The sequence below is a fragment of the Trichosurus vulpecula genome, chromosome 8 (assembly GCF_011100635.1).
Source record: "Trichosurus vulpecula isolate mTriVul1 chromosome 8, mTriVul1.pri, whole genome shotgun sequence".
NCBI classification, from domain to species: Eukaryota; Metazoa; Chordata; class Mammalia; order Diprotodontia; family Phalangeridae; genus Trichosurus; species Trichosurus vulpecula.
The window spans coordinates 56993037-57007469 of NC_050580.1; the positions used below are offsets into that span (position 1 = coordinate 56993037).

Genomic DNA, 14433 nt, shown 5'->3' on the forward strand with positions numbered 1-14433 from the left:
TTCAGTGACCTGGGGCTCAAGTCCCTTCGTTTCTCTGGCCTGAGTTTCTTCATCTGTAAAATGAGGCGATTGGACTCATAACCGCTAAGGTCTTGGGTCTTGATGGTAATAATAACACTTCATAAATATATAGTACCTTAAAGCTTATAAAGTGCTTTATACACCTTCTTATTTGATCCTCATCACTGGTACCCTGTGATACAAGTGCTGTCGTTTTCATTATCCTCACTTTACAGATGAGGCACCTGAAACTGAGTGAGATGAAGAGCATGGCCCAGGGTCACACAGTCCATCAACAAACATTTATTAAGTACTTACTGTGTGAAAGACACAATGCCAGGCACTGGGGATACCAAGATAAGCGGAGGAAGGCATTCAGATGAGGGAGATGACATGTAAATAAATAAATCCACGTGTAGCCAGTGAAGCAGCATTTGAATATGGGTCTTCCAGACTCAAAGTCTAACAACACTCTAAGCAGTATTTAGTGCTGCTTTTCATGTATGTGACTTGAGGAAAAGTGGAGCATTGGCGATTGGATTGGAGAAGACAGCATTTATGAGGCACCTTTTATGTGTAGAGAGTCCTGTGCTGGTCTCTGGGCTATAGTGAGATGTGTAACATGGCCCTTGATGGGCTTAGAGTGTCATGACAGAGTTCTGTGCCTGTGTGTATGTTGGGGGCAGAGAAATACAGCACAGATACAAATGATATAAAATGGAACATGTTAATTGTACAAGAGAGGCATATGCCAAAAGGACTGGAAAGATAATTTCTGAAGTGGGGTAAAGAGAGGCATTCGATTGGGAAAGGCCTTGTGGAAGAACAGGTGATATTTGAGCCGGATCTTGGAAGATGGTCAGATTTCACCAGGTGATGTTGTGTTGAGGTCATTCCAGATGGGGAAGAGTCACAGAGGATGGAGAAGATGCAATGTGTCTCAGAGGCATGGACCAGTCCAGTTCTGCAGGATCATACAGTTCATAAAGATTAGGTTAGAAAGATAGGATGGTGGGAATGGCATTTTGCTGTGTAGTAGCCACAGATATGGGAACTGTAGACAATGAAAGTGTGTCTTGAAGTTTGTATGTGGGGACGAGATGATTGGTGAGTAGGTGGACAGCTCAGGGTAAAAATGTTGGCAAAAATATTAGGGTAACTGAGGGCTCTTGAATCTAGATTAAGCGAGCTAGAGGCAGCACGGTTTAGTGGATTGTACACTGAATTCAGTTACAATAAAGAAGACCTGGGTTTGAATTATGCCTCAAACACCCATTTGCTATGGGATATTGGACAAGTCGCTTAGTTTCTCTGGGCCTCAAGTTTTCTAATTGGTGGGCTTGATTGTCTGCCTCGAAAACATTTATCAACTTGAAATTTAAGACCTTATGTCAAAAGCCGGAGGTGGATTGATACGGGGTGATTACATGTTGTTGTAGTGTTTGGGGATGGGGAATTAGATTAATAGGTCTCTAATTTTTAAAAGAACTTCCTCTTCCTTCTCCTTTGTCCTATATCATTCTTCCGGGGGAAAAGGGGAAGCATTTTCATATTTGGAAGAAGAGTTAACGTCTTTGTCCGTTAAAAAACTGAGAAGTGTATTATTAATATGGCCAGGGACAAGAATTTTTGCTAATAAACCAGAATTTGCATTTGAGGGCACAGATTTGTTGATCTCTCTGAGTGTTCCTCTCTCTGAAGTCACCCAATTCACACATGCTGTGATGTAGACATGAGAAGGTGAAAGGTGGTCCTCACAGGAGGGGTAGAGTTGGAAGAAACAGTCCATATTGAATAAGGGGAAATTTCCCCTTCCCATTGATGCACTTCAGAAACTGTCACCTGTCTTTGCTATCCCAATGGGAACAAGAAGTACCTAACTAGGGCGGCTATGCATCTCTTGCAGATGTTTTAGGGAATCTTTTGGGACTGCTAGGATAAGTCCAAGGCCATCCCACAATAAGGTTTTTTTTAATTGCCCTTTTTTTGTCAAGAGAAAAATAATCCCGTGAAACCTGCTTGAAGTGAAGAAGTGATGGTCAAACCTATAAATAACCAGTCTGCTTAAAAAGTATTAAATGATAGCTTTAAATGATAGGGAAGTATGAATTTTTTAAAAAGTTAGCATTTCTGTAAAACCTTTCAAGTAGTTTATCTTCCAATAGTAGTCATCTTGTAGCAAATACAGTGTCCTATGTAATTGTGAACAGCCAATGAATCAGCAAGCAAGTGCCTACTATGTGCCAAGCATCATGCCTGACTGGCGCATACAAAGATGTAAATGAAACAGTTTCTGCCCCAAGGAGCTTCTGTCCCATCATGTGAAACAATATTTACACATATAGGTTAACATGAAATATATACAAGATAATTACGAGATAAATCTGTTGTTGAGGAGTCACTAGCAGTGAGGGGGATCAGTAATGTCTCCTGAGACCCTCCTACAGCAGGGACTATTTTTACTTCTTTCCATTCTATTTCCTCAATCCTGATTCTTCTTTAGCCCTGGAAGAGCCAGGTGTTGTCTGCTCTTGCCTTTTAGATAATGGTGAGCTATATTAAAAGGAATTCTTTTAAATAGAAAAATCATACTTTGCAGCTCACCTGTAGTTATATGTACTGTCTTCTCATTCATTAGATTTTTTTTGGAATCTTGCTCTTAATATATACACCAATGCTAATTTTGTAGCCATCTACACACACTAGTATGAACACACTTCTTTCTACACATATTCTAGCATGAATTATAATTGAGCAAATTTAACGAGTATTTATTAGACACCTATTATGTGCAAGGCAGTCTGCTAGATTCTGGGAATAAAAAGATTTTTAAAAAAATGAACAGTTTTTAATCTGGATTCGTAGGGTCGTAAGTCTGAAGCTGGAATTTGTTGTTCAGTTGTGTTCATCTCTTTGTGACCCCATTTGGGGTTTTCTTGATACCAGATACTGGAGTGGTTTGCCATTTCCTTCTCTACCTCATTTTACAGAGGAGAAACTGAGGCAAATGACCTTAAGTGACTAGCCCAGGGTCACATGGCTAGTAAGTGTCTGGGGCTGGATTTGAACTCAGAAAAGAGGAGTCTTCCTGACTTCAGGCCTGATGCTTTATCCATTGTACTGCCAAGCTGGAATTGTCCTTTAGAATTCACCCAGTCGAATGCCTCATTCTACAGATGAGGAAACTGAGACCCAGAAATGTTTAGTGATGTATCTAAGATCTCACAGGTGTTAAGTGTCTGAATCAGGAACTGAAGACATGTGCTCCGACTACAGAGCTAGTATTCTTTCTGCTATGTTAAGCTGCCTCTTTACTAAACAACTCAAGATTCTGCCGGGCTTTCAGTATACAACATGAACCAAAAATAATTGCAAGATAGTTTCAGGAAGAAGAGAACATCAGGTTGGGAAACAGAAAAGGCTTTGAGCATCTCGGAGGTGGCATTTGAGCTGAGGCAGTCTTTAGAGATTGTAAGATGTGAAGGTGAGAATGGATTGGAACAGGCAGGGAGAACAGTAGGAGGCTAATCCTGGTGAGAGAGGATAAGGGTTTAAAATGGGGAAGCACATGCATGAATGGAAAGAAGGAAATGTGGAGGTAGACTTGGAAGTTGATTGGATGTGGGATGGTGAAGGAGATGGAAGAGGTTGTGAAGCTGGATGATCGGAAGGGTAGTGCATCCTAAATAGAAATAAAGAAATTGGGAATTTTAATCCTAATAGCTGTTAAAATCATACACTATGAATGGTATTATCTTTTTTCTTCCCAACTCTTAGAGAAACCTTTATTTCTGAAGATACTGTATTGAAAATAGTAACTAGTTACAAATTAGAAATGATAAGTATTTTCAGAATCATCTTTTTAAAAATTTAGATGTTGGTTTATCTTGGGTCTTTTGTTCCGATTGTCAAGTGCTAGCTAATCAAAGATGGAGTAGATAATTTCACCTTCCCAAAACAATATGCTTTACACTTAGTAGATTATTTCTAAAGTGAAAGTGCTTAGTAGGAATATCATCTTGGTAATCATGTACCTAGTCTCCAAAGTTCTGATGACTTCAAATGAATTTTCATCTTGTCTCTAAAATACTGTTTTAGAAGGGATCAAATTTCTTACAATATTCATAGAAGCATGATTACATTTTAGAGACCCACAATTTGTGAATACTTAAACGCAGGGATGATTAACGGGAAAGTGGTGGAACAAGACTGGACTTAAGAGTCAGGAGAACTGAGTTCAAATCAGTTAAATTGCAATTATTTGATAATGGACAGTTACCTCTCTGAACTTGAATTTCTTCATCTATAAAATTGGGGTAATAATTTTTGTACTATCCACCTTGAAGTTAGTTGTATGAGTATCATCCTTAAAACAGTATATAAAGGTGAATCATTAACTCATGGGAATCATCAGAAGTACGATGGACACAAACTGGCTCTGTGACAAGTCATTGAGCCTCTCAATGCCCCACTTAACTCTAAAACTATAAGTTTTCAGAGTAGATGCTAACTGCATTGGTAAAAGGAGTTGGACTGTCAGTAAACTTTTTTAAAGTGTTTACTCTGTGCTTGGCTAAGTGCTAGGTATGCAAAGGAGGCAAACGACAGTCCTTACTCTCCAGGAGCTCCCAACTGATGAGGGAGGATAGCATGCAAACAGCGAAGTACAAACAAGCCATGTGAAGGATAAATTGGAAATGATCTACAGAACTTAGTTCTTTGCATCAATAAAACGACAGTTCAAAATAAAATCACCAGTAGATTTATGAATATCACTCCTAATGTAAGCTATCTAAAATCATCTTTGCTAGGGATTATAGAAATTATAAGATTATTGATGGTTTGGTTTTGTTTATTGAAGTAGATTCATACAATTATGGTTTAATGACATAACAAGGAAATTGTCAATTATAAAAACATTTCATAATAAAATTAAATTCCCAATTTACATAATATTGTATCCTAGCTGAAGTATTTTTCATGGTAGTTTAGGTTTAGAATTGGTAAGGAAATTGTATTAGCATGTGACTTTAAAAACTTTAGTATGAATAGTGTTAAAATTACTATTTTTTTAAAACTCTGCTTTGAAAAGATTTTGAATTAAATTTCCTTTTTGAATGTAAAAATGTATTGTTGTAGAGTTGCTGAGAGACTGATGGCTACTGCCCGGTTTTCCTACCTAAAATTTTTCTGTTCCCCAATCCATACTGCAAACCGTTGCGAGACTTATCTTCCTGAAACAATATTTTTCATGTTTGCTTTAGGACACTTTCATTCTATCACTCCCCTGCTCAAGAAATGACAGCAGCTTTTTACCACACATCAGGTCCAAACTCTTCAAACATATCTACCTTTATTTTCAGCTACTCCCTTTTATATACCACTGCCTCAGTGAGCTAAATATAATATCATCTTTCTAGAGAGTTTTATACATTTATATAGAGCTCTGTAGTTTATTTTCATTTATAGTTCATCTGATTCTCAGGGCAGGAGGTGATCACACAGATATGAAAACTGACATTCAGAGAAGTTTATATGAATTCTCTATAGCGATCTATCTGGTAGAGTGAAGACTTGAACCCAGGTCTTTTGAGTCTTAGTTGCTAAATCTTTCTAATAATTATACTGCTTTTTTTCCTGTCCACATGTTAAACCTCCCACCAAAGACACCTTGCTGCAGCATCCTTGGCCAGGCCTTTTCTAAGTTCTGTTTCCTGTGAGAAGTTCATGACTTCATGGGGGTGAAGAGGTTATTGTAAATGATGACTGTAGGGGAACCATACGTTTCTAGGGGTGCTCGAGACCCCAAAATACCTACAGGCCGGGTCCTGCCGAAAGAGTTCGACTCAAGCCCTCTCAGCCAAGGGAAAGGAGAAAGTTTATTAGGGATTCACCATAATGAGCTGTCTTAAGAAATCCCACAAGCTTCCACAAGCGGGCCAGATTCAACCTAATGAATTAGATTAAATCTGAGCACCTTCATGGAGGCAAAATGGAGATTATATACACAAAGATTGTAGGTGGGATTGAGGGGTGGTCTGGGGTGACTAGAGGAGGGGTTTAGGGAGGGTCTTGAGGGGAAGTCTAAGAGGGACCAGGTGAGGTCAGTCCAGGAACCAAGAGAATGGAATTAAGGGCAGGAAGTTCCTGAAGGCATGGATACTGATAATATCAAGGTTGGGAAGTAACTGAAGGCATGCATATCTATAGTTAACAATAGAGGGCAAGGTTTAGGCCTAATGATAATGTGAGGCTATATAGTCTCTGGGGAAGGCCAGATCTAGTTGGAAGATTCAAGGACAGTTCAAGGGGGCTCCCAGAGACTGTATTCCAGATTCAAGGGGGTTCCCAGAGACTGTACCCTCATCAGGGGAATCTTTCCACTTTTAGTGTCACACATTTTTTGTAAGTCATCCTGCCTTGGATTCCTAGTCTGCAGAAAACTAGGTCACAAATAGCATCCACCTTATTCAATTCGTCAAGCATTTATTAAGCTCTCACTGTTAACTACTATATACAACACTGAGGTAAAAACAAGAGTCCCTGCCCTCAAGGAACTTGGATTCTTTCAGGAAGAAACTACAGGTATATAGAAAGTTTAATGTAAGATGTAACACATCCAGGGACCAAGATAGACTTCTTGTGGGACGGACTGCTTGAGTTCAACTCTGAAGAAAATTAAGAATTCATCGTATGAGGTGAGGTGAGGTAAGGATGGCGTGCATTCCCAGAGTGGGGGACGACTTGTACAAAGAAATAGCAACAGAAGGTGAAACTGCAAAAAGTCCAGTTTGGCTGCACTGTAGGGTGTGTGCAGAGCAGTGTGAAGTAAATCTGGAAAGGGACACTAATGCCGACTTGCTCTTGAAGAGAATTAAACGTCGCAGATTAGTTCCTATGTGATTCTAGAGGCAGGAGGAGAAGAAGAGTGACACAGTCAGATCTATGCTGTAAGAATTTCAGTTTGGCAGCTGTGTGGGGGTTGGGATTGTAGGGAAGGCGATTAGGAGACTGTTGCAATAGCCAAGTAAAAGGTGATGCGGACTCGAATTAGGGTGGGCAGCCATATGAGTAAAGAGAAGGGACTAATGGGAAAATTGATTGTAGAGATAGAGACAGAGGAGTCGGCAAATAATTGGCTTAATTGTTCTTAACCAGGGTTGATGAACTTGTTTTTAAAAACTTTTAATAACTACAATTATTTTCCGTTGTAATCCTATGTATTTTATGCATTTAAAAACATTATTTTGAAAAGGGTTTCACTAGACTGCCAAAGGACTCCATGACAAAAAAGGTTAAGAACCCCTGGTCTAGGATGACTCTAAGGTTCTACGAGAGTTGGGAAGGGATGTTGCTATCCTCATCAGAAACAGAACTTAGGAAATGGAGACTGTCGAGGGCAATGATAAGGAGTTCAGTTTTAGACATGTTGATTTTGAGTTGGAGGTGTCTAGTAGGTAGTTGGTGATGTGGAACTGGAGTTTGGCAGAGATAAGGGGAGGAAGAAAGAGAAACAGAGACAGGAGAGGGAGGGTTTCAGGATCGGGGAAGAGACAGGAGGAAGAGGGAAAGAGAAAAATTAGGAAGAGAGAGGGGCATGGGGAAAGGGGGGGAAAAGGAAATGATGTTAAGTTTGTGTCTAGGGCAGTGGTTCTGGGGTACATCCATATAAGGAGATGATTAGGAATATGCAGGAAAGGCACCTGAGAAAGAGCAGCCAGACTGGGAGGAGAACCAAAAGTATCTTAAAAACCCAGGGATGAGATAGAACTGGGTTAGCAGTGTTAGATGCTGCAGAGGGGTACATGAGAATGAAAACTGGGAAAGGACATTCATTGCATTTGACAATTAAGACATCACTGGTGGCTTTTGGGCAGCACAGTTTTAGTTGAGTGAGGCATTTGGAAGCCAGAATGCATGCAGTTGAAATGTGAGCAGAGAGAAGTTGCATGGCTTTGTGACATAGGAGGGTAATTTGAGGAATGCATAGAGTCAGGGGAAGATTTTTTAAAGATGGGGGATGTTTACAAGCAGTAGGGAAGGAACCAATGGCAAGGAGAGATTGAAAACCATACTTGGCTTTTTTTTTTTTTAAACAATTTGGAACAGTACTCTAGAGTAAAAATACCATCTTGTTCCCTCATCCCATCACTTACCTTAATGGAAATATCTTGGAAAAAATTTTTGTTTTTACGTTCTATGTTTAACTGGAAACCTCATAGTGAAGAGGTAAAAGGTTGAGAGGTGCTTGACACCCCAAAATATTGACGCACCGGGTCCTGCCGAAAGAATTCGACTCAAGCCTTCTCAGCCAAGGGAAAAGAGAAAGTTTATTAGGGATTCACCACAACGGGCTGTTTTAAGAAATCTCCCCACCTTGTGACGCCTGTTTCCACAAGCAGGCCAGATTCAACCTACTGAATTAGATTGAATCTGAGCACCTTCATGGAGGCAAGATGGAGATTATATACACAAAGATTGTAGGAGGGATTGAGGGGTGGTCTGGGGTGACTAGAGGAGGGGTTTAGGGAGGGTCTTGAGGGGAAATCCAAGGAGGGCAAGGTGAGGTAATGGGATTAAGGGTGGGAAGTAGCTGAACAACAAAGGGCGAGGCTAGGTAGAGATTTGGGCCTAATGATAATGTGAGGCTTGTGGCCTTAGGGGAAGGCCAGATCCAGTTAGAAGATTCAAGGACAGTTCAAGGGGGCTCCCAGAGACTGTATTCCAGATTCAAGGGGGTTCCCAGAGACTGGGCCCTCATCAATAGGTTATTTTAATAGATTGCTACCAGTAGTATCTGCTATTATGATCAGCATTGCTACATTAAGATAGACATTACTTCGTGCACTTGAGCTGCAAAATTCAGTTCACATAAAAGTAAAAATTACTACATAAAATTACATACGATAATGTAAAATAATTGAAGTAGATAAAAGATGAGGCTTTCAAAATGACAAGGATGTTACCAAGACAGATTTCCAAAGTTATTAATGCCATATTTAAAAAGCTAAAATAATTGAAGGAATCCTTAGCCAGTTGTGAAATTTTATATGACTGACATTTAAATGTTGTCTTCCCATTAATTCTTAATCATCCAAATTAAGGGAGGACAAAATAGATGATTTAAATTCACAATTTTTTTTAAAGAATGATAAATTTTCATTTTCTATCAATAACAATCCACTAGAGTAAGTAACCAAAGTGACTAATTTTAGTTCCATTTGCTCTCTTGATTTCTTCTGCAGGTCTTCTCAGACAATCCATAACTTTATCAGGTGCTGGAGTAGTTGTGATTTAGAAAATAGAGATCTGGAGATTCCCCCCTATTTACCTTCTACACCTCTTCCTCCCCTTCCCCATCTCCCCACATAATCCTCTTCCAGGTGTTTCCTGTATCTTTGTTTTTTGTCTGCTCAGATGGTAGACTTTTTGAGGACAGAGACTATTTCTTGGTTTTCTATCTCCCACCAAGAAGGAGCTCAAGAAATGCTTCTTCGTTGATTAATATCTTCGAATTTACTTCTCTCAGGTCTTAAGACAAGAGGTCTTTAGAGGGAAGTAGCTTGTAAGGGAGGATATGAAAGTTCACTATTCAGGTAGTTTTTATGTCTGCCAACAAGCATTTAATTGTATGCAGAGTCTTCTACCAGGAGGACTGAAAAAGGAAGAAGGGACCTTCCCTTCTGAAGCTCCCCAGAAATTAGAAAGATGTTGGGATAAGGTTTTGTCAATCCTCATTTGGCCAAATAACAAACTTTGAAAGGCCAAGTAAGTATAAAATAAAGGAAAAAATATTTCTCTATTATTATGCACTTAGGGGCAGCTACATGGCACAGTGGATAGAGTGCCCGACTTGGAGTCAGAAAGACTCCTCTTAGTTCAAATATGGCTGACACTTACTAGCTGTGTGACCCTGGGCAAGTCACTTAACCCCATTTGCCCCAGTTTCCTGATCTGTAAAATGATCTGGAGAAGGAAATGGGAAAATATCACAAGGGTCTCTGCCAAGAAAACCCCAAGTTGGGTCGTGAAGAAAAGCAACTGAACAACAGAGTAAGCACTCCATGGGTATCTACCAAGTGCCAGGCTCTATAGGAGGTGATGGAAATACAGATGAAGATGAAACAATCTCTGGAAAGTAAAACTCAAAATAAGAAAAGAACAGCCTCTTTTTGAATGAATTTTGATTTCTTTGCCACTATTTTTGATGTAACCATATTCTCATGACCCTAAAGTTAAAAAACATTGACATGATGTAATATTCCAATAAATGCCTAGAGGAGATCCCCTGTAGAATTTTGGCCAGCTTCTTCTGAGGTGGACTTTTCTGCTAAGAATAGTGGTGATGCTTATGTAAGACTTAGCATGCTGAAAACTTAGACCAAGCATTTCTGTAGAACTATTTAGAGTAGTTTGTTAAATTGATGCAAATAGGGATTGTTAGAGCCATGAAAAAATCTGCTACAAGCACATAGCTATTGATATGATTTTGCAATAAAAAATTAAGAACTTTTTTTTTCTTTTCACAGTTTTTCTTTAAAACCTCATAAAGCAATACAGTTTATTTTGGCTTGTTACAAATCCACAAAATTAACATGAATGCCCTACTCGTCTTTGATGCCCTTTTGGTTCAAGTTTTAAGTTAAAGTGTTAAGAAAAACTTCCAAATGCAAGAAGACCTAGAATTGGAAAATGCAAAGAGTGTACGATTTGTTTTTTTTTAAACTCTGAATTTTGGAAGTGTTGTCATTTCATTCTCATCCTTAATATTGAAAAATTTCATTTTAGAAAGAACTATAGAATTCAGGCCCTTGTTTTCCCCCCTTTGCTTGGACTGTTGAAGTAGCTTGCTCTCTGAGCTCCTTGCCTCACGTTCCTGCCTACTCCATTCCATCCTTCACACAGCTGCCAAAGGGATCTCCCTAGAATGCAGGGCTGATAGTGTCCCACCCCTTCTCCTAACCTTCAGTGGTCCTCTGTTACCTCTAAGATCAGATGTTTGGCATTTAAAGCTCTTCACAGTCTGACCCCTTCCTACCTTTCAAGTCTTGCATTTTTCTCCGCTTCAGCACACTCTGGCCTTTCTGTTTCCCATACACACACAGCTCGCTGCCCTCACTCTTTTTACCTGGCTGTCCCCCATCTGCCACCTGTATGCCTCTTGGAATCTCTGGCTTCCTTTGAGGAAGGCTTCCTTTTCTATATCTGGCCTTTATCATCCCCCAGTTCAGGGACTGTTAACCTTTTTTTGGGCCATGGACCTCCGGCAGACCCGGGAAAACCATGAACCCCTTCTCAGCATGATGTTTTACATACAGAAGATTACAAATAAAGCTAGCTACATTGAAATACAGTTATCAGAATATTTTCTAAGAAAAGTTCATGGACCCCAGCTTAGGGACTTCTGCCCTAACTAGTAGTGCCCTCCCTCCCAAACTTGTATTTTTTTCCTGTATATTCTGTATCTAGAAATGCATATGTGGATTTCTGTTAGAATGTAAGCTCCTTGAAGTCAGGGAATATTTCATCAGCTTTCTGTTTCTACCTCAACACAGCTCTTGACGGGTAAAAAGTTCTTAAAAATGCTTGTTGGGGCAGCTAGGTGGCGCAGTGAGTAGAGAGCACTGGCTCTGGAGTCAGGAAGACCTGAGTTCAAATGCGGCCTCAGATACTTGACACACTTACTAGCTGTGTGACCTTGGGCAAGTCAGTTAACCCTAGTTGCCCTGCCTTTTCCCTTCCAAAAAAAGAAGAAATGTTTATCAAATGACTTAAAGTGATATTTTTATTTTGTAAACACTTTGAGCCTCAGGTGAAACGTAAATTCTCAATATTCCAAAGGAAATCAGAGGAATGGGTAACACTAAAAAGAAAAAAAAAACACCTAAATTTCATCTATTTGCAACTTTGCATTCTATGCCCCATTTTTTACTGCAGACACTTTTCCATCTTTTACATTGCTTAGGCTAACCTTAAAATTAGTTTGTATTAACATTTCCTAATCATAAACCATCTAATGTTGGTGGAAGGTGGAAGAGAATCCAGGAGCACATTACATTACATTAAAAAACTTGCCTGAGATTAAAAATTTGTCATGGTCACACTGTAGTGTGGCTACTAATAAGCACTCCTATAATTGAGAGTTGTTTAGAGGTGATTTTTCTTTCTCCTATTTATATGTTTTTCATACAGTGATTCCACCAGTAGCAGAGAGCTGCCGAGTTACATCTGCTCCTGCCTAATTAACTCTTCTGGTTGGTGTCAGATGAGAGCTAATTTTGAGATTAAATTGGGTGGGGGGGGTGTGGAGAGTGAGAGAGAGAGACTGACTGAGTGAGTGAGAGTGTGTGTGTAGGAGTTACAGTTGCATGGTGGTTTTATGCAGGACCAAAATGCAGTTTGCAATAATCATTTAATTAGTACTTTTGAGAAAACAATCACTTTTTACTGAAATGTGGCCAGTGTGAATATGCCTTATTTACAAACAGCTGTAGTTTTGAATAAAAGATTTTGTACATACTTTTCCTAGATTCAGAATCTGTGGCTTATTTTTATGGCCCAATAAATGCTTGCATACAGACAGCCTTTGGGACCATGTCTTTTATATGGAGCAAAATAAAGGAGCCTCCTTGAAAGTTAACGATCACTTTATTTGGCAAAACTCCTTGACCTTCTCTGGCGAAAGCATTATATTCATTTAAAATAAAGGGTCTTGAATAAAAATTGAAGTTTCGCTGATGACCTTTCTTCTTCTTAATTCCTGTCTTTTAACTCTAACCGATTTTATCCAGTTGTATCTGTTCTTTTTTTTTTTTACAGAGGATAGCAGGGATGGAGGGGAGTGAGTGTATGGAAAACCGAGAAAATGATTTTTTAGATATCTTCCTGAGTAGTCTACTTACTTTCTGAAATCCTTAATTGAGTAAATGGACCATAGAAGCCTGAAATAATAATATAGTGAATAATGTGCTAACAGGTGCTTATGACTATTGTTTTCTTTGTATGCTTGTGGATGATAGTAGATATTTGCTGGGTTTTATTGGGATATTTTCATGCCAAATTAAAGTTTCCTTTTTTTCCTCTTTGGGCAGATTTGTCTGAAGAACTGGAAAGTCTTCTTTACTGCAAGCTATTGTACTTTGAGTTTCACAGCATCTGGTAAATCTCTCTTTACTCTCTCTTTTTAAAGATATGAATATGAGGCCTAGTTAGATTTATTAGTAGTTAACATGAGGAATTATTTTAATTTAGACTACAGAAAGCATTTTAAAATTTAAAATTTGCCATTTCGTCTGTAAGGATACATTTATGGAAGTTCACCAATTAACAGAGATTGCCTTTTTATTTCATTACATTTTCATTTGTTTATGTGATAAGATTATCAAAATTCATATGCACTTTTTAATGTGTTTTGACATTAAGATGCTGTTTTTGGTGAGCATATCCCCATCTCCCAGAAGTTCTATTTTGTACAATCAAATAAAATTATTTGTGATTTATGCAGAATTTGTGATGAAAGATGAAATAATTAGTAGGTTGCTATTAAACTTCTGATTACATTTTTGCCTAAATCACTGTACATTTGAAAGTTTAGCTAGCTTTTTATTATAGACTGTAATATATTATAGATTATAATATAAGAACAAATGGTGTGTGCTACTCTGGATTTGCATTGTAATATGCATGTTATAATGCATTCATTGTAATGGCTGAAAAATTTATTACTAAACAAAATAAATTCAAACCTAATGTCTTTATCAAAAACTGAGAAGCAAACATAGGAAGGTTTATTATGTCTTCAGATGAGATGCAAAAGTGTAAAGAATAATAGTTTAATAGAATCAAGACTTAGTATAATCTCAGCTGGTTAGGATAATGGGACTTAATTATCAAGGTGAAATTTTACAGGGATAAATATAAAGCCTACATTAGTATTTGAAAGATCAATTGTACAAGTATAGGGGATAGATACCTGTATTAATAATTCGTGTAAAAATACCTGGGACTTTTATTTAACCACAGATTCATTATGAACTGATAATATGTGATCAGTCTGCCAAAACAAAACAAAACAAATTTAATCTGCATTAATAGAAATATTTTCACTAGTTCGATCAAGGGAAGTAATACTTCAGTTGTAGTGGTGAGGCCATTTGGAATATTGTATTGAGCTCCAGGTACCACATTTTAAGAGGGAGATTAACAGAACTTGAGCTTCCTAGGAAGAGGGAAGCCATATGATGTAATATTCAGGGCCACTGAAGAAAGTGGAGCTTTGAACCCGGGAAGAAAAGACTTGGAAGAGAGGAGGTGGTTGTGAGAAATGTCTTCAAGTATTTGAAAGTCAGTCATGTGAAAAAGTGAATATTCTTATTTTTTGCTCTCTTAGAGGTCAAAATTAATATTAATGACCAGTGGTTATGTGGTGGCACG

General features: G+C 38.5%; 1 protein-coding gene across 1 annotated transcript in view; it reads left to right on the forward strand.

Annotated features, from left to right (window-relative positions):
- The first annotated feature begins 13100 nt into the window (after positions 1-13100).
- KAT6B (lysine acetyltransferase 6B) overlaps positions 13101-14433 on the forward strand; it is a 212516-nt gene continuing 211183 nt past the window's right edge. The window contains exon 1 of the mRNA XM_036735114.1: positions 13101-13158. The gene's annotated coding sequence lies outside the window, so the exon portion shown is untranslated. The remainder of the gene's footprint in view (positions 13159-14433) is intronic.